This window comes from Amblyomma maculatum, chromosome 10 (genome assembly GCF_055883805.1).
Source record: "Amblyomma maculatum isolate TAMU_Amacu chromosome 10, ASM5588380v1, whole genome shotgun sequence".
NCBI lineage: Eukaryota > Metazoa > Arthropoda > Arachnida > Ixodida > Ixodidae > Amblyomma > Amblyomma maculatum.
Genome location: NC_139353.1, coordinates 143,011,891 through 143,031,643, shown reverse-complemented (window position 1 = coordinate 143,031,643; position 19,753 = coordinate 143,011,891). Strand labels below are relative to the sequence as shown.

Genomic DNA, 19,753 nt, shown 5'->3' with positions numbered 1-19,753 from the left:
TCAAGCCGTCGCTACCGTTTCCAGTCCTACTTTAACGCTTTGACTGCGTTGTTATATTAACAAGAAAACTCGGTATATGGCTAATGATGTGACGTCGGTTTCGTTTTATATAGGGGTACAAAGTCTTCATCACAGTGGAGGGTCTGCGTTCTCATGAACTGCAGTATGAATAAAGCTCTACACCGATGCAGCGATCGGGAAAGAAGGCGACGTAACCTCGGTCGCCCTATTGGACACTGGGATCGCCATAGGAATAGAAAGAAATCGAGATCTACCGCCGGTAGAGGCGGAGGAGATTGCAATAGCCATTGACATTGCACGACCAGGCGTGAAACACGTCATCAGCGATAGCAAAGCGGCGGTTAGAAATTTTAGCAAGAGTAGAGTCAACAATCGTGCTGCAAAACTTCTGAACGAGTCGTCTCTCGCCGAAAGCGTGACCATAATCTGGACCCCAGCACACGCCGGTCTCGCCGGCAACGAGGCTGCCCACATGCTCGCCCGCTCCTCGCTACCTCGGGGTGCTGCGGACGCCTCCACAACATCTAAAACCAAAGAATGTATAGGTACCTTTCGGGATGTAACCGACAACTTGAAGAAAGACCGGAGGATATATCCGCCACCGGTTAGATCCCTGAGTAAAAAGGAATCGTACGACTGGAGAAGACTCCAAGCTCGAAATTTCTTTTCGCCCCTGTGGAGGAGTTGGACGGGTGCCAGAGGTCGGAAGAGGGACGGTGCAGAAACCGAAATTTGTAAATTTTGCGGCCACGTGGCAACATTAGATCATATAATATGGAGATGCGTTCGTGCCCCAGGGCGCAACGCGATTAAAACTAGCGATGAATGGGAGACCACGCTAAGAAGCTCCGACGAAAAAACACAGCGATTCGCCGTCCGCCTGGCGGCCGAGGCTGAAGACCTCTTCTCCTAGACGAGGCCGGGTGTCCTCTGGCCGCGGTGTGACAGACTGCCTCCCCGGACGCCTGCGTGCGGACTCGTAGGTGGCTGCTGCACCATATTCGGCGGAAATAAATGTTCTTCCTCCTCCTCCTCCTCTGACGTGTGTATTTCTTCTGATTATATTTTCGGTTTTCGTTTTTACGTCAATGAACTAGACGGCTGCATTCTTATGTCTTACTCTCTTCGTACACGTCAGTGCAAAGCTGCATTTATCTCTACTGTCAAAGGCCGTTTTATGGGCTAGCTTGAAAATATGGAAGCGGAGCTTTGCTCTGTTTGTTTATGCCGAAAGCTGCCGGCACGGGGCTACGTTGTTAAGAGCCTTACTGGAGCCAGTTTAGCGGATCAGGTAAGTATTATCGCTTTGCGACTGTATATGCTACCAGGTTTATCTAGAATGCTCGTAGCCGCTCGTATTGGCTTCTATGTCGTTCTAGATTGTTTCAGTTGCTTTATGGTGCGTTACATAGAATGTTGCTTGCCAGTTATATGTTGAGTGCGGCCAGGAAGCGTAGTCATTTTCTTCATCGATGACCGCATAACATGCCTATTTCTATCACCACTACAGGACTGTGCAGTTGTTTGCGAAATAATATAAACCCAATGAAAACTTTTTAGAAGCCTCTTCATGCATTCCTAAATACAGGACTGTCCTCACCTCACAGTGAAAATACTCTGAATTTTGAAACATTTGGTTTAGATAAGTTTATTAAAAACGTGTAGGGATATAAGGGATGTCGCTAATATATGCTTGCTTAAGGGTTCTCGTTTCTAGGGTAGCTCTAAGAGATTGCTTGACAAGGGTTTGGTTGTAATCCTTAGCGCGGCCCAACGAAACGCCACGGTCATCATTTACAGGCGCGACTGTCGAAGCGAGAATTGGACTTGTTGGATCCATGTTGATGTAGGAAATCGAAACAGCAAACAGCTTTCGAATAGTATTGTTACAGACTAGATGGATGAGGAAGTAATGCCGCCCAAGGCTCCTTTTGAGAAAGTCGGAGTTGGCCTTTTGGGCCCTTTCCCAAAGTAGCAAAAAGGCAATCGTTGGATTGTTGTATGTGTGGATCATCATACTCACTACTATGAGACGGCCGCTCATCCTGCCGCTACAGCTTGCCAAGTGTCACTTTTTAGGCTGCATTCAGTCATCTTGCGACATGGTCCACCGAGAGTTGTGTTAAGTGACAAAGGCCGTCAGTTTACTGCTGATGTAATAGAAGAACTTGTCCGTTTATGCGCATCCTGTTTCAGGCATTCGATCCCTTACCACCCTCAGACAATTGGTTTAACAGAACGCACCAACAGAACTCTAACCAATATGCTTGCAATGTACGTTGTTTCGGGCCATAAAAACTGGAACTGTGTTCTCCCCTTTATCACATACGCATTCAACACTGCCAGACATGAGACCATGTTCCACTGACGACGACCCGTGTTTAGCGGAAACTGTCTGCCTGGCTGAAGATGCGCGGCGGATAGCCCAATTGCGGACTTTGTCATCGCAAGACAGATAAAAAGCTCGCTATGACGACCACCATCGCCAGATCACCTACCTCCCCGGTGAGCTAGTCTGGCTTTGGAAACCTATGAGGGCTTACACCAGAAAATGCTGGCACGCTGCACCAGCCTATATCTAATTTGAGAGCGATCCGGTGAACTAAACAACCGGATTGCACGCCTTATGATCAGTAGACGACGTTCGGCGAACACTGAGGTTACGCATGTCGCCCCCTTGAAGAAGTGTCATACTCGTGACACCTTACTCGCCCGGAGGGCTTTGTTTGCGAAAAGGGGGTAAATGTTACAGACTAGAAGGATGAAGAAGAGGAGCCGAGAGTGTAGGAGGACAAAGAAAAAGTGTGTGGTAGCGGAGGTGCTGTCTAGCTCGGGTGTACTGTTGTTTTGGTCGCGTAGCGTCGCCCTGCCTGTGGCATCAAGAGCGCTGCGTCAAAAATATAGTGGCTGGTCTGCAAAAGCGGCTTTCGTCCACCTTGTACAGATTTCCTAAGGTGCAAAAGCACAGGAGCCCGAAAGGTGCAAAAGCACAGGAGCCCCGGGTAGCCCCGTAGAAGGTTCACTTGAGTATAAGCTTTGCGACTGATGGCATCGTGCAATCTACCTAATGATACTAAAATAAGCCGTTTAGCAGGACTACCACGATGAAGTCGGCGCAGTTTGCCCTGAAGATAACATTTTGCATCCATTGTAGTGAAAAGGGCCTTGAATGAATGCACTAACGTGTCTACGAACTGAACATTCTTAAAATGCAGGCTTTCCTGCATTAAAGGAACAGCTAAGCAGGAGGAGGAAAACTACCTCGGTCCTTAAAGTTTTATCCGATTAAGCACGTCGATATGGCACATCTAGGGCCATACGTCCATGGTCGAACACAAAAACCACTGCGAGTCACGAAGAAAGTCGTAGAAGAGGCAGTAAAGCTGTGCCGAGGTGGTAAAGACGATATTACTTGATCTGGATATGAGGCTGTTTACATAGCTCTTCAGGAAACAGTGTGAAAGGATAAAAAAATACCACGCTGTAAAGAAAAATTATGTTTGCGTAACATTCCAGGCTGTGCGCATAAGTACATTGGTGAAAGGCTAACACAATTGGCAAGTAGAAGGACAAGGCAGGGCTTCACCTTAACTGTATATTCAGACGATGGTTAAGGCACTGAATAAAAACGATGCCTGCTACAACTGATATGCCATCTGAACTGACGTCACAGCAGGAAGCATAATAATCGTTAGCATAGACGCTGCCTCTCCTTTGTTCCTGTTCTACGATGCATACAATCAGCATTCACATCCATGTGTTCGCTGTGACTGAGGCTTCCGTTATGGTCTTTGAAAGACAGTTTCTCGTGTGATCAGCTATGAAAACTTGATGCACTTCGGTCTGGCCTGCGGCCCACTACAAGGATCGATGCTGTACAATCGGTGACATTGTTCCATTGAAGAACATACACACCCACGAGAAGCGCTAATAAACGTTTTCTATGCTCTGCCATAAGGGTCCGGCTGTGGCGCAAATTACCCCGAAAAATAATTTCGCAACGCATTCGTCAATCATAGAATTTTGTGGGTTCGTGGAACCGATCTTAAGGCATGGATGGAAAATATTTCTTCTATACTGCCCCTTTGCCAATCTGCTGGCTGAAGTCTTGGTATCTGAAGTCTTGTCAATATTGAAGATGTTATCAGGTTCAGTTCAATACTTGTTCAGTTTAATACTGGAGAGCATGTTCCCTCTACTAGTGTGAAAAAATAAAAACATTTCTCGCCGCTTGATTAAACGCTTTTAAACGCGAAGAGGCAATAGGATTTCAAGAAAATTGATCCTGAGTGGCGGACACATCATGGTGAGATAATAAGATTTGATTTCCTTTTGGCTCATGCGACTGACCCTGGCTGTAAGCGACGCCGTGTTATATGACTGCATACAACATCGACTACCTGAAGTTGTATAACGTCCACTGAAATCGCATAGTACACAGGAGGTCTTTTGCATGATCGGGGTTAAGACATGTTCCTGGCTGATTACTTGAGCTTTCAGGAGTATTCATTATGCAACGCTATATTTTATTTCCGTTTCAGCCCACCTGAGAAAGAAGCCCTGCAAGAATGGTATGGATGCTGTACGCTACGACTGGTGCCTACGCAGCAGCACTCCTTTTATGCGCTGTGCTTTTAGTATTGGTGCGCATCATGAGCCGCAAACAGCAGACACAGGATGGACATCGGTTTCCTCCAGGGCCCACCGGTGTACCCTTCCTAGGATGCTTGGACACCCTTATTAAAGGACTAGATCCCCGTCAGGCATACCATTGGTCCCGCTCTTATGGCTCTGTTATCAGGTACTCATGACGTGTAGCTATCAGCAAGGTCAGGGTGTGTGCAGAACTTATAGTCCATGTGTTTTTCCTGTCTGTGGTTAATGTAGATCTAAGTGTTTGCTAATGCCTAAATGTCTTTTGAGTTGATTGTAATCATCATCATCATCATCATAATAAGCCTGACTATACCCACTGCAGGGCGAAGGCCTCTCCCATATTTCTCCAATTAACCCGGTTCTGTGCTAGCTATATATAGTGGCTGCACAGATATATATAGATATAAGATAGATATAGTGGCTGCACAGCAAGTATAGGTCTGCATAAAGAAAGTGACAAAATTCCCATAAAGAAAGGTGTTAGGCAAGGAGACACGATCTCCCCAGTACTGTTCACAGCTTGCTTAGAGGAAGTATTCAGAGACTTGGAATGACATTGCTTTGCTAGGTAACTCGGGGATCAACTGCAAATAATGATTGATGACCTAGACAGGAAAAGTAGAAAGGTAGACTTAAAAATCAATATACAGAACACTAAGGTAAAGTTCAACAGCCTCGGGAAGGAACAGCAGTTTACTTTAGGTAGCGAAGCACTGGAAGTAGTAGGCGAATATGTCTACTTAGGACAGGTAGTAACCGCAGATCCGGACCACGAAAAGGAAATTACAAGAAGAATAAGATTGGGATCGAGCGCATTTGGTAAGCACTCGCAGATTGTGAATAGCAGCTTACCGGTATCGCTGAAGAGGAAAGTATACAACAGTTGCATCGTGCCTGTACTCACCTATGGGGCTGAAACGTGGAGGCTAACCAAGAGAGTTCTACTTAAGTTGAGGACAACCCAGAGGGCTATGGAACGAAAAATGGTAGGGGTAACATTAAGAGATAGGAAGCGTGCAGAAATACGTCGTCAGAAATAGAAATATGTCAAGTTACTGACATTCTAGTGGAAATCAAGGAGAAGAAATGGGCATGGGCAGGACATGTAGTGCGAAGATAGGATAACCAAGGGTCGCTGAGGGTAACAAACTGGATTCCAAGGGAAGGAAAGCGTGGCAGGGGGCGGCAGAAAGTTAGGTGGGCGGATGAGGTTAAGAAGTTCGCAGGGGTCAAGTAGATGAAGCTAGCACCACATTTATTGTAATATTTAAAGTTTAACCTTGCGAAGCGAGACATGAGCTGTAAGCAACACCGTAGGGCAGAGCAGATGTGCATTAGCTTTTACAAACCCGCAACTGAGCTGTTATGGCTCAACAACGGGCGTTTCTTCTAGTTTTTGTGCACTTTATCGGATTGCGGTCGTAACGGTCGGAGTCCAAACCGCATCTTCGTGGTTTGCAGCCAAGCGTACAAATAGCAGAGCGGCCACTGTGGGAATGCTACTGTTACTGACGGAAAGGGACGGGTTCTCTCACTTCGTAGCCAGTTCCACGAACAATCGTTGGTTTGCAGGTGCCTATCCTAATGATGGTAGTCCATTGTTGTTCAAGGTTTACCTTCGCTCCCTACTTGCGAATAGTCGCAAGTTGTTAAGATTGGTATTTTCGTCTGTGGATGTTCAGACAAACGAACAACATTTGATAACGTATATTTTGAAGACTTTAGCTCACGCGATAGCCATGTCAGTAAAAATAAGAAACTAACTTAAAGTAAAATGGGGAGAGAGAGAGAAAACTTTGGCATGCCGTTTAATTTCACGCATTCGGTTTTAGTTACTTTACTCCCTTGTAAAGTGCCTTACCTATAGGAGAGGCTAAGTTAAGTTAATGTCGCCAAATAACGCCAGAAAGTCAGCAATACATACGATTCCAAATTTTTATTTTACTTGTATATCAAGGCAATAAAGAGAGAAAGTTACAAATATTGGAAATGCAGAGTACACCACATCAAAAGTTTTATCGACATATGCAGTAATACAGTACATCTTCAACTTATTTGCCCTCATTTTGACGGTTCTGACCTAAACGCAGGAAAATATCACATTATGAATATAAAAAGTGCACATTTAAGCACGCACTTACACAAATGCGGATGAAATATAGGTGTGAAAGAAATAGGAATGATGTTCTAGGCCTAGCGGAATTTACGAAATGGCTGCAATGGCAGGGCTTTCGATCCGCTCCAGTGTATCTAATTGAGTGTGTGCAACACGCATGGGACTTGCCGATCATCGGAGTCCGATATGCACAGGAGGTGTAAGCAAGCTTCGTTCATGTGTATCAGTTGTACTTTTTGGTGTTAAGTTAGATGGGGGATATGTATAGAGAGCACCACAGGCACCGATAATGTCAGAGGATGGTCATTATTCATACACTGCTCTGTTTCCTTATCCGCAGAGTAAAAGCTGGATTTTCCGACACGATCATCTTGAACAATCTAGACTCCCCATAAAGGCGTTTTTAACTCACAAGGACATACTTTACCGATCGCCGAACTGGGTCCAAGGTGCAAGCGTAGACGTTGGTAAGTTGCTGCGCTTTTTGCCGGCTTTCGATTCTGCAGCAGTGTCGGAGAAACCAAAGCACAGTGCATACGCTAAAGAGGACAACACGCACTATCAAGGACACATACACATTGTTTCCTTGAAGCCGTTTCACGAGATGCAGCAATTGCAGGGTATGTGAGATTCAGTGTCCATCAACTGCACGCGAGTTTGAGAGACGCTACAGAAGTAGGTTCTTCATAAAGTGTCAAATAGAACTTCTGTCACATCGCTACATTTGCGAGGCGGCTGCAGAATGAACATTATGATGATCATATGAACGTATTAAATATACTCTGCGCATATTGATGAGAACATTTTAACCGTATTTTACAGAGAAGAATATCGCATTGCAGCGGTCTTGCCGAGTACTTCAATATATAATTAAAATTAATGGATAAAACATTTTCTCATTTGAAAACATAATTGGGGCGTCGCCTCTAAGAGCACGACGCGATTGTCTAGATAAACAACCGACCTAAAAATCTCCGTTTTAACAAAAACCGTGGAATGTGCTTCTGTAGCCTAAGAATAGCGCACGCCTCACTCGGCGTCTGAGAGCACTACAACGCTGATTTTTATTCTAACTTCGGACCTCACATGAGCGACCCTGTTGGCAGCTCCTCCTAATTTTCTGATATCATGTAAGTTGTACAAACCATCGAAAAATTAGTGCGCGGCCATGTGAGCTTCTAGCTAGTACCTGCCAGCGCCATGAGCGTGATTTGTCGATCACAACGCTGACGTCGATTTTTTTGAGTAACGAGAGCTTTATATAAAATATATTCCATTCGCCCCGCCCAGTGATGCTCAGCTATAATTTTTGTTTTGACGAGTGTGCTCTCGATAAAACAAGCGTTTGTTCTAGAAAGCGCCTTTGTATGGCCTTTTAGCACAAATGAGTAAACATGTTGACTCGCTGTTGATACAAATGCTAATGAAATTTCGTATCGTAATACACAGCACGTAAATGAACGCTCAAGGATCATAAACACGCAACAACAAATTTGCGTCACGAAATATGCGTACGATTTATGTCCGAAAGAAGCTGACTGAACGTAAGTGAAGAGTTGAACGTACGCCCAACTAGATCATATACAGGTATTGCTGCTAGGCAAACGTCCATATACGGAAAATAATCAGAGAATAAAACTTGCCCTAGTATAGAATAGTTCATCCTCGTAAAGAGTTTCACGGCACCGGCTTCATATGTCGGGGGTTGTTGTTGCTGCTGACAACACTTGTTTGGCAGAGGTTTAACGTTCGCATCGAGACACTAGCTTTGCTCGAGCGCTGGTGAAACGAGCTTTGCATATATATCACAGGGATAAAATTACCTGAACATTCATCTGAAGTGTGATGTGATCTCTTGCATTTTGATGGTAGAGTCCCAACATGTGGGTGCTGGGAATGGCCTTGCCAGAGCAAAGCCAGTAATTTGTTCTCAACTACGTGGACAAAGATTTCTGACGCGGGTAAGCTAAAATACGCATACCAGGCTTGATGAGCTAATGATGCTGTATGTCCTGGGGCCTAACTTTGTAATGTTTACATAAGTATCTATTGATTAGGATACAACAGTGCTACTATTTGTTTAGGAAAGGAAATAATTCGGCAATACGATATATTATTTTGTCGTGCTTTTGGTGTCACGAGTCATGAATTGTTGGTTATACCATAAAAGCCAGTGGGTCGAACGTAACTTCAGTTTGCAGATCACGGTCGCGACGCGGTTGCCGTCCGTAGAATAAGAACTTTCATTAGAAGCTTTCGGCTTACAACATTTTTGAAATGGCCAGGTTTTTTAAAGTAGAATTTAGTGCAGCGGGACTCGTATTTTATGGTCTACGTTCATTCGCGGGAGAAGGTCAAATATAGCAGCAGTGGCAATGAAATCTTGCACATTGCTTGTTCGACCGCAACTCACAGTCGCTATTTCATCGCAAAGACCGAGTGAAGTAAGCAGACCTTAAGTGTCGTAGATTACTCTTAATCGTGTGATCGACAGTGACTTCATCAGTGCGCCATGTAGACCTGGTTCTAAACCATGTCGGTTCTAAATTTTCTTATAGCTCCCACTCTGTCGAGGAAGGAAGTGACGTTCAAACGCGGTGATGCAACAAGCTCAATTCATATTAACAGATTCGGCGCCGTGAAAACGTAAACCGCCCTTCTTCACTTGAATGATCACGTCGAATATATCTGTGTAACTTCGCTTCTAGTAAAAAAAGATAGCATGCCCAAACGTTCACCAGAGGGCGCTTACATTACCTTTCAGTGCTTATAAAGGCTACATAGTGCTAAATTATGCTTGCAGGGTTTTCCGCTTACGGAGGTAAAAAGTGGGATGACAACCGACATTTCTCACTCAAGCTTCTGCGCGAACTGGGATATGGCAAACACGAAATGCAAGTGATAATTTCTGTGAGTACACCCTCGTTATTTCACTTATCCATTGCTCAAATATTAGAACGGCATCAGTGATCTATTCCATTGGTCAGCAGACTGGGGACTGACCGGTTCTTGCGTTCACATTTATATTTTAGTTACCTAGGACTAAATCTTTCTCTGAGCCTTAAAGCGGTTGTCTGTATTTGCGGCCGCCCTGACATTGAAAGAAATAAAACAAATATAATGACGACTGATTTCCATCTCGTGTTGGCGAACCCATCAGCTTTGTAGACCACTGCACGAGAGTTCTACGTCGTTATTTGTTCTTCATTCAATTATTACTCCGCTTACTCCAAATGCGCAAAGCAGGCGGTTCCCAAAGTTGAAAGCGAAAACACTTCGTCATACACAACACACCCTGCTAACGTAAAAAACTGATTTCATTGGCGGATGGAACGAGCAAAGAGCTAAGATGGCATGCGTGTTAGATTTTTAAGGGTATTTCAAATATTGAAACTATATCTGCGAGCAGAAACATAGTATGGCCTATATAAGTACATTTCCTTTGGAATACCTGTTTTGTTGACATATCTGGTACATGAGTTTAAGACGTAATTTTCGTCTTGTAATAAAAAGATTTTTCCAAAGTAATTCACTTGTCATATCGGTGCTTTTTTAACTGCTTCATCCTGAAGTGCAAACAAAAACCTCAAATATATAGGTTGGTATAACAAAACTGCGATACTTTCATGTGCGAGCAGATCCATCTATTTATTGAGTTGTTTATATCCACCTTGGTCCATGAGCACTTGACAAGGCCGCGTTCATTTTTGATAAAATATGAACAAGCTGGGCAGACGACAGTATTTTAGCCCCTGACCTCAGTGCGACTTCACCGTATTGGTCGCACACATAAAAAATATTATGTACATTCGTCTCACCGTTAACATTGAAAATCGCTGTAACACGTCCCTTGTTTTACCACCACTGGCTACAGCTGTGCATAGCGTGTCGTCGCCATAGACTTCCACCAGTGAGGAGTGAATCAAGAAATAACCGCTGTTAACGTCTCCGAACTTTATATTCAGGCAAAAGCCATCGGAGGTTCATGGAAAAAATCTTGCGTTTGCGAGATTCAGCGAAACGCCATCATAGATTCTGACATTGACATAATTTTCCGGTAAGGTCGTCGCAATAACTTGCGTCGTCGAGACAATTTCGCTTTCCGCGTAGTTAGGCTTTTATCCTTCCAGGTCGATGAGAGGAGTCCTGAGACGCCGGTATTACTGATGGCGAAGCAAAAGAAAATAAAAGAAATGAAATTACAAGTAAACCGCAAGACAGAATTAGAAGAGAAGATTCATACAGAACAGGTAGAAGGAAGAGGTCGAAGAGCAGGAGGAGGAAAGGGCTTCGTCATTAAGCTCCTAAGCGAAGTAAAGCGCAGTTACATAATTTATTACTCACCCACTGATGTCCCCAGTCACTTATTCCGATCATCCTTGCCTGAATCTCGACCTTTCAAACCTTGCATTTACCTGAAAGCGAAGCAAAATGCAAAGTGATTTCGTAAATCGCACTTCGCCAAAAAAGCGAAAGCAGCTTTTATTTCATAAACGTGCTACAATCCATCTATTCCCCGAAATATATCCTTGGGTTATACACGCAAAAGTGAGCGGCGCTTCTCGTATCTACGGATTTTCTTTGTGATTCTCCTTGCCAGCGCTGCGTTAATTTTTGTATGGACTTCGCCTAAAGCATTGTTGAGAGGGCCGCTTAGCAAACTTAATTTGTTTGAACCAAAAGTAATACTTCCTGGTCACTGATTCTTCCTCTAAGAAGCGTGGAATAAAGTTGCACTTTTTAATGATTTAAAAGTCACAACCAGTTTCAACAAAACGAATGGCACGTTTCTCATCGCGCATCAGGTCCCGCCATTGTGGCGCAGTCGTTAGGGTACTCGACTGCTGTGCCCAAGGATGTTTGAACGAGCGCATTCTGGCCAGGCGCAATTCTGCCTGCTTATTGTGGGCAATCACAAACTTATCAATGGGTTCACATGTGCTGACTGCTTCCAGAGACGACTGGCGTCTCTACCTCAACGCTAACAATTCGAAACTTGCCCAGGAAAGGTTTAGAGCCTCCAGAGCCTAAGCTAGTCACTGCAAAGCTTTTAAACTGTGACCCTTTAAATGCAAAAAAAGAAAAATATGTAGCGTCACATATGTGGTGCGCGAGGCATATATGGATAAACTATGATTACTAAGTGAGGTGCGTTTTGTTCTTGCAGCGACACTCGCTTGACAGTCACAAGACCGACCTAACGAATTCTTATTACAATAAAGGAGGATAGGGTTAACGCGAGAGATATGGCAGAGACCGTTATCTTGAAGTTTACGTAGTTGAAGTGACAGTCACGGTACTGAAAAAGTCTATTGTTATGGGTGTACATGTCTTGAGGAAGCGGCGCAGCTTGCGCGTATGCACCCGGCACCTGATCCTTTCCAGTGTGCCACTCAGAGCTAGAGCTGTGAAACTCTAAATGGAGCCGCCAGTAGGAAAATGAAGTAAAAATAGCAAGGTTTTAATGCTGTTAAACTGACTAGGACGTGGAGAGCTTTTGCGCCCAGATGGAAGTTTATAGAGCCGATGACATGCAGTGCATGGTGAGAGAGAGTGTTGTAGTTTAAGCGCGTAGCAATTGGCTGCGACGATACCTATTGCGTTTTATATTGGCTTCCAGCGAGAAATTCTTGGATTGAAATCCGCTCCAATTCCACGTTGTTTTTCGTGCGAGTTGGGAATATGCGACCTTCAACATTCTGGAATTTGTTTGGAATAGACCCTTCGCACTAAATTAATCGATGTGTAAGCTGATTGCACCAATCATACAGAGCGACAGCTCTAATTCAATTATTCGCTGCAGAGCGTATTAACTGTGATTTAAAGATTTTGCGCATAAATCAGGAGTACGGAACACAATATCCGAGATCGTTACTGGCGTTCGTATGAGTACGTTCGCACTAAAAGGGGCAACTTCGGCAGCATGAGCTACTAGAGCGCATGGGCACCCCAGTCGGTTGCACATACCCTGAGTGGGCTGGCATTAGCTCTTAGGCACTCATATGGTTAGGCATCATTTCTATAAGTGGCAATCAGCTTCGACAATGTAATGATGGGGCGCTCATGCGGAGACAGACAAGTTAGGCTTTGACTTTGTGGCCCAGGTACTTCAAAATAAAATTTAGTTATTCGGGCATAAACTGTCACCTTAAGCAGAATGCAATTGGTTACATGCGGAATGTAGCGCGCATTATGACACTTCTCTCAATATTTGTTATAAAGTTAGAAGAAACATCTTTAAGAAACCAAACAAGAATCATGACGTCAAGTTTTAAGGTTTGATCGACGCAGCAACTTTCATTTCCAGGAGGGATGCGATCAATTCGTGAATCACGTGGCCGAGGCTCGGGGGCAGCCCTTGGACCTTTTCCAACTACTGCTGGCCAGTGTGTGCAACAACATAGGTGTGCTTCTCTTCGGCTGCCGCTTTCCATTCGAACACCCCAAGCACAAGGATCTCGTAAAGTCCATAAGAGAGGAGTTTACGGCCAGCCGAAAGAAGAGCATGGTATGGCTCTTGCCCTCGTCTTTCATAACACTCGCAAGATGTCTTCCGTTCACGGCAGCAGCAGCAGTGCACGGAGCCATGAAATCGATAGAAATGTTTGTGAGGTGAGACATGCACAAGCTTCGTTTACTGAGAATAAGGGTGCAAGCCTAAGACGTGCAACTAGGGGGGTTATAATCTGTTTTTAAGTTCAATGTGTAGAATAAAGGCGAGGCGCAGTAAAAATCAGGTGTTTTTAAAATAGATGCCTATATTTATCTGTGCACAGCATTTTTTGTACACATTGGAAGAGCAGCGCTCTCATTACTTCACTTGCTGTCACGAGCACTGGACCAGTATTGCCCTCGTGAACTTCACGAATCCAGGCATGCATTATTCAGAGTCGCGATCTAACAGAAGTTGCTATCACCCAGTGACAGAACCACAACCATTCAACTATTGATCAGGTGTTGACGTGAATTAGAAAAGAATTTGTCTACAAAGCATTGCTGAACTTTTTGGGACAGAAAGCAATGTATGGTCTTTAACGGGGCTGGCGGTGAACCTTTGCTTCTCCTTGACGTCTGCTGTGCTAAAGGTGTTAGTGATGGGTAAAGCGTTTCTGAAAAAAAAAAGGATATCGCGATCCTCCTCGTTCTACACGTGCGGTAATCCTTGGTCTCGAAGTTTTGCATTATTCTGGTGCAGTATTGGAGTGCAGAATGGGAGATACGTTCCTCCACACTACGTTTATGGCAGATCTTGTAATATTCTCGTATCTCGACCTAGGAGCGTTTTTTGTGTCTCAATATGCAGTTGTTTCAGCGATTTCAGTTGGATTTCTTTCGGTTATTTAATCCAGTACTTCATCTACAATTTCTCCCACTTCCACCGATGGCTTGCGTCTCGCTTCTATCAGAAACCGCGTTCCATAAATAATATTGTAGCGTTACGTTACAATATTGCCTAATTTCGTTACACTAATAGTAACTGTTTCTCCAATGAGACCCTTGCGCGAGACTCGGATCGCAGTACAGGTCTGAATAGTCTATAGTAGAGTCACTGGAAAATTTTCAGAGTACCGCAAAGGTGACGCCATTAAAATGCAAGTGGATGAAATGCTTGCGGACGACGTGATCCAGCCTTCGACGAGCCCATGGGCATCGCCAGTGGTCCTTGTCAAAAAGAAAGATGGCACCTTGAGATTCTGTGTCGATTACCGAAAGTTAAATAACGTGACTAAAAAGGACGTCTATCCGCTGCCCAGGATTGATGATGCCCTCGACCGACTACGCGACGCCAGGTACTTCTCCTCATTAGACCTCAAAAGCGGATACTGGCAAATTGAGGTGGATCAGAGAGACCGAGAGAAGACTGCATTTGTGACGCCCGACGGCGTCACCGACGGCGTCACGGGGAATATTTTATCCTGCGCCCTTGGGTTCAGCTGATATTGCACATACACGGGGCTTTTAATTACTTTTCGGTAAAGCAGATATGGTAGATATAGGAGCTCGTTTCGCGGCAACGTCTCGCATAGCCTGGGTGATCTTGTGACGCTAAATTCTATAAAAGAATCCATGTCACTTCTTTCACTCGGACCTTCAAAAGCACACAAACCCGATTTATTTCAATGCATCTGTGAAAATAACAATACCCTTATACTATATGTTTTGACAGTACGAAATAACTACTGGAGTGCTTAACAAATTGAAATAAAATGAACTAATGTAAAAGAAATTGACAAAGACTACACCTAACCTCTGTGACCCTGGTGATTACGCTAATCCTTTCTTACAGACAGGAGGTTGGTGGTCTGTCGGCATATGCGAACGAAAACAGGGATTGCTTCATTGGAAAGTACTCGTCCCACAGCACGATATGCAGCGTTCATGACAACCTGACTTATAATAGTGAGTATTGCAAAATATTTATCACATCTGTATGGGGAGGTGAACCTATATATGTAGTTATGCTTGAGTCTGCTTTGCGATAATGTTTAGAAGCGATACCGTGCACAATAATTTTATGACGGATAATACAATAATGTAAGTAAGTAAAGTAAGTGCTTTATTTTCTGTTTGCAAAGTACAGTTGTGAACGGACAGGTTCGAGGAAAAAAGCTGCGGAAACAGCTTGACAGGTCCGAAAACCCGTTTGTTGGCAGCAGCAGCCGTGCGGAATGGCAATGCTTTCAATACAATAAAGCACAAGCATGAAGAAAGAAACAAAAATAACAAACAAAAAAGGTGAATCTGCAAAGCTACATAGGTTAGTATTACAAAAAGTAAAAAAAAGATACAGCAGCATGAAAATAATCTCACTCAGTTGCAAAAAAAGTACAATTGGCAAGGAACATATATAGTGTTGATTTACAATGACTAATCTAATGGTTGACAATATAAATACACACTCAATATTAATTAGTGGCAAAAATAATTGTGTAGAGTAGATAATGAAACATGTAAAGCATCAATATTTTCCGAGATTAGTGCATTAAGTAAGGCAGGTAGGGTGTGAACAATCATTTGCTTACCGTAATTAGTTCGCGTGTGTGTTACCAGTATTCCGGACATCGCGTTTGGTAGTGAAGTAGATTTTGGCTGTTGAACGGATGGCAAAATTATTCAATTTGCATTCTTTAATGTATGCGTGTACTAACATGTAGTTGTATAAATTATGCACTTTCAATATATTAAGCTCTTGGAACAAAGGTTCACTTGGGAAATCCCAGTTCACATTGCATATCGCGCGCAGAAATTTTTTCTGAAGGACAAGTAACCGACCTACATTTGTGGCAGACGTGGTACCCCAGACAAGACAGCAGTAATTAATGTGACTCATAAAGAGAGATTTATATATAAGCAATTTTACATTACGGGGAAGATACCTAAGGGAAAAAATTAGTCCAACTACCTGGGATAGTTTACTTACAAGTGATGATGACTGGCTGTTCCATGACATGTCATGGTCGAGAAAAATTCCTAAACTTTTTACTGAATTCACTAGTTCAATTTTATCCATATTAAGTGTGATGTCTGCAGGTAGTGTAGCATTTCTGTTCTTGGCTTGGAATAATGTGGCTTTTGTTTTAGTTGCATTTATTATGAGACCGTTTTTGATCGACCATACATGTAGTTTTTCTAGTACTTTATTAGCAATTCTTATTAAGTCTGAGGTATCATGAGAAGAAAACAGGAGTGTGGTATCATCAGCATAGATGATGTATTTGGTGTCATGATCAATATTAACAATATTATTAACATAAATATTGAAGAGGAGGGGTCCAAGTATACTACCCTCCGGCACTCCTATTCTTATGTTTTTTATTTGAGAGGATATGTTATTGACATGTGTATATTGAGCTCCAGAGCCCAGATATGACCTAATTATTTCATGAGCAACGCCACGTATACCGTAGTAAGTTAACCTTTTAAGTAGAAGTTCATGATTAATGCAGCCAAATGCTTTTGTAAAATCTATTAGTACACCGAGTGTAAGTAGACGATGTTCAATGTTCCTAAGGATAAATTCTTTTTGTTCCAAGAGGGCAAGCTGAGTAGACAGGTGTTTGCAGAACGCGTACTGGCAGTGAGTTAAGAGGCAATGATCCTCAAGAAATGAAGAGAGACGTTTAAATATTATCTTTTCGAGACCTTTTGAAAAAACTGGCAGAATTGATATGGGCCTATAATTTGTTATTAGGATCCTGTCACCACGCTTGAATAACGGGATTATTTTAGGGACTTGCATTTTCTGCAAGTATGTATGTATGTTTTTAACCTCGAAAAATGTCTATTTTTGGCTAGAAGTCTATCTGCGGAATAAAAAAATAACAGCGGGTTAGTGTAGGAAGGCACATATGAGAGATTTTGAAAATATTTTTGATGATGCAGCCGCGGAAGATAGTCACTCTTTAAAGAGTAAGCTTTGTTCAGGTCATGACTCTGCTGGGGATATCTAGGCGCACTACTCACACAAATCATTTTTTTTAAGAAATTCTGCCAGTCAGCTACACCAGAAAGAAAATAACATTGAATTTATATTCTATACCTACGGAAACAGTGGCCTTGTGGTAGAGCATCCACCTCGCATTCGGGAGGTACCAAGTTCAATCCCTGGTACCGCATGGTACCAATCAGTTTTCAATGGGTACAGTCGCAATCAATATGAAGGTGATCGCTCGAACCGCAACCGAGACAAGGAGCAGCGCCACGTTACGCCATCACCTTTCATGGCAAGGGAAACATCTTGGTAGCCCCTCTGTTTGCGCTGTTCCTGTAACAGCTGACACTCCCCGCTAGCTAGTAACAATTTTTAATTTTTTTCACGCGTCATTAAGCAGGATTAGCAAAATCATGCAGGCAGCTGTTGTGAGTAGAAAAAAACGCCAGCGAGTTAGTCAGGGGGGTGATGCTTGTAGCCCGGGAGAGCGTAGGAGGGGAAGAAGACAGCGCAATCATTATCTTCGCAGTTCCGAAATCGGCCGCTATGCAGCTTGAAAGGCCCACCGGTTGAAGCTCCCGCGATCACCTTCATATCGATTGCGACTATACAAGCTTCCCCCGCCTTGGTGCGCGGCTTTTTGGGTTGAAATTCTAGAAAAGTGCTCATAGGTCCTACAAAGTTGCGCCGATGGGGCAGTGGTCCATTCCGCCATCGGACAACAATAAGTCCGCCTTGAGCGACAAAAGCCCTTTTTTTTTAACATCATTTTTGGTCCATGGCTCCTTTTTCCAAGCATGTCACCCCACAAGAGCCAAGCACCAGGCCGGGAGAAATATTGCACCCATTGTAAACCGGTGGGTAACTGGCGGCACCTGGGATCGAACATAGTACCTCCCGAATGACCTTATCAGCAGCCTTTGTTCCTTAGGACCGCCACAAATCCTCGACACAAGTATAAAACAGGAAACAAATTACACTGTAAGCCCGATGTATAAGCGCACTGCTCAGACAGCAAATATTTTTTTCAAGAGATCTATGAAATCTCAACGCGAGTAGTGAAATAACACATAAAAAATATTAGGAACCTGACAAATACCCATTGGCAATAACCATCTAAAGTAAACGAAAGCGAAAGGTGGTAAACAAAATGCTTTCATGCTGAAACCAAAATAAAGGCAAAACATTGGCAGCTGCTACTCTCAGTGCGTTTTAGCTGATACAGTAATGTTAAGAACAGGGCACCATCAATTGCATTCTTGTAAACTTTTTGACCCCTACGCTCTTATTGACAGAATGTTTTTTTCCTCTCTCTTTCTTTTCTTGCACTAGATGTCTTGCAAAACCGTTCAATGTTTCTGTTCAATGTAAGGAAACTTTCTAAATTAATTATCAAACTATTGTGACTGCATTGCTATTTCCTGAAGACTGGCCTATGCTTTACAATTTGCACTGTGGTTGTTTCGTGCTGACTAGTGATTGCAGTCATTCTTTTGCTGGCATTCTTGACAGCTGTGCTGCGCATAATAGTAAAAATATTTTAAGCTTTAGCTGCATTGACCAAGTGTAGTCAAAAAGGCATAAGGCCTTTATGATTTACTCGAAAACTAGAAACGTAGGCGGGCATTTGAGCTCGGCCATTAAGGTTATGATGCGACAGCTTTTCGCACACGCGGACGATGTTTAGTTACTTTTCAAAATGTGTAGTTTTATTTTGTTTGTTCTTTTTAATTTTTGCTACACCAATACTTAGCAACAGCAAGCATTGGTTGTCCATTTTGAGCAGCCTGGAATTTTGAAGACATTTTATCCTTTTCAATTATTGCCAAGCATGGCTTTTAATTGTGAGCATTTTGAAATCTTTTAAGGTTATTCAAATGCTTTATTTCTAATTATTTAGGTGATAAATTATACACTCTACATTTTCTTATTAAGCATAATCGAGCATTGGTTTTTCATTCTCAGAATTTTAACACCTTCAAATCTTCTTTTCCCAATTTCTGCTGTTTATTTTATAATTTATAAACTATTCAATTATTTACAATGATTGCCTTGACTCGTCATCGCCTACCACGTACCACTCGATCATAAATCGATCAATCAATCAATCAATAAATCAATCAATAATTCAATCAATCAATGAATGATTCATTCAATTATATTATTTACACAAGTACATATATGACATGATGGATATTCAGTTAGAACCCCAGAAATCTAGAGGGCTGTGAGGGGGTTCCTGTGAATAATATTTCCATAAATTAATGCAAGCCATCTGCAGTGATCCGGGAGTAGAACTTATAAAATGGAGAAAACAGAAGGTATGAAATCAGGTTTTTAGGAGTAGAAGTTATACAATAATAAAGTAGAATTTACACAATCAAGAAGATAACATTTTTATGCACCTTGGAACTGTTGATAGTTTTTAATAGTTTCACTGCTTTGCGGTGGAGTATTTTAATATTTAACAGCAGCATATGTAAACAATATCGCACCGTAGTTAGTTCTAATATGTGGAAGTAGGTACG

The 19,753-nt window shown here is 42.9% G+C and overlaps 1 pseudogene across 1 annotated transcript in view; it reads left to right on the top strand.

The window, feature by feature from the left end:
- Positions 1–1,159: 1,159 nt before the first annotated feature.
- The window catches only part of LOC146177599 (cytochrome P450 2D14-like), a 29,450-nt pseudogene continuing 10,856 nt past the window's right edge, over positions 1,160–19,753 (top strand). Inside the window, exons 1-5 of the transcript XR_014701329.1 lie at positions 1,160–1,312; positions 4,563–4,822; positions 7,134–7,260; positions 9,597–9,703; positions 13,101–13,405. The product of XR_014701329.1 is annotated as a cytochrome P450 2D14-like (transcript). The remainder of the gene's footprint in view (positions 1,313–4,562; positions 4,823–7,133; positions 7,261–9,596; positions 9,704–13,100; positions 13,406–19,753) is intronic.